Genomic DNA, 1,517 nt, shown 5'->3' on the forward strand with positions numbered 1-1,517 from the left:
ATGCTTAACCGACTAAGCCACCCAAGCCCCCAAGTCATTTTTTTTTAATGTTTATTTCTTTTGAGAGTGGGAAGGGGCAGAGAGAGAGGGACAAAGGATGAAAAATGAGCTCTGCACTGACAGCAGCAAGCCTGATGTAGGGCTTGAACTACAAACCTCAAAACCCTGAACTGGCCTGAAATCGGGCACTCAACCGAACCACCCAGGCACCCNCCTAAAATCATTATTTTTAAAGTTACGAGCTCATTAATAGGACTGTTACTCTAGGGTCTGCCAAAATGGACACTTAGTCTGTACAGGCTGCTATAACAAAAATACCACAGAATAGGTGACTTATAAACAACAGAAATTCCTGGGGCACCTGAGTGGCTCAGTTGGTTAAGCATCCAACTTCGACTCAGGTCATGATCTCACAGTTGGTAGGTTCAAGCCCTGTGTCGGGCTCTATGCTGAATGCGTNTAAAGTTACGAGCTCACTAATAGGACTGTTACTCTAGGGTCTGCCAAAATGGACACTTAGTCTGTACAGGCTGCTATAACAAAAATACCACAGAATAGGTGACTTATAAACAACAGAAATTCCTGGGGCACCTGAGTGGCTCAGTTGGTTAAGCATCCAACTTCGACTCAGGTCATGATCTCACAGTTGGTAGGTTCAAGCCCTGTGTCGGGCTCTATGCTGAATGCGTGCTCAGAGCCTGGAGCCTGCTTCAGATTCTGTGCCTCCTTCTCTCTCTGACCCTCCCTGCTCATGCTCTGTTTCACTCTATCTCTCAAAAAATAAATAAATGTTAAAAAAAAGAAAAGAAATTTCTTTCTTTAGGAAGCCCAAGGTCAAGGTACTGGAAGATTNAGGCGCCTGAGTGGCTCAGTTGGTTAAGCATCCAACTTCCGCTCAGGTCATGATCTCACAGTTGGTAGGTTCAAGCCCTGTGTCGGGCTCTATGCTGAATGCGTGCTCAGAGCCTGGAGCCTGCTTCAGATTCTGTGCCTCCTTCTCTCTCTGACCCTCCCTGCTCATGCTCTGTTTCACTCTATCTCTCAAAAAATAAATAAATGTTAAAAAAAAGAAAAGAAATTTCTTTCTTTAGGAAGCCCAAGGTCAAGGTACTGGAAGATTTGGTGTCTAGTGAGAGCTGGCTTCCTAGTTCATAGACAGCGGTCTTTTGACTGTGTGTCCTCCTCACACAATGGAAAGGGCAAGGGAGTTCTCTGCAGTCTCTCTCTCTTTTCTGCCCATGGCTTCTGCCTTGCACCACCACCAGGACCACTGGGCGTGGGTGAATGGTCACACAGACAGTTGCTCAGCACGACCACTCACTGCACTGCATCCCAGCAGCCACCCCAGAAACATGGGGGTCTAAAGGTACTAATCCCAATCATGAGGGCCCTACCCTCATGACCTGATCACCTTCCAAAGGCCCCATCTCCAAATACAAAGGGGAATTAGACTTAAACAGATGAATTTTGAGGGGCATGTAAAAATCTATCTACTAATCCCTCAGTGTCAAATAATG

Source organism: Crocuta crocuta, unplaced genomic scaffold, assembly GCF_008692635.1.
Source record: "Crocuta crocuta isolate KB4526 unplaced genomic scaffold, BGI_CrCroc_1.0 scaffold170, whole genome shotgun sequence".
Lineage (NCBI taxonomy): Eukaryota > Metazoa > Chordata > Mammalia > Carnivora > Hyaenidae > Crocuta > Crocuta crocuta.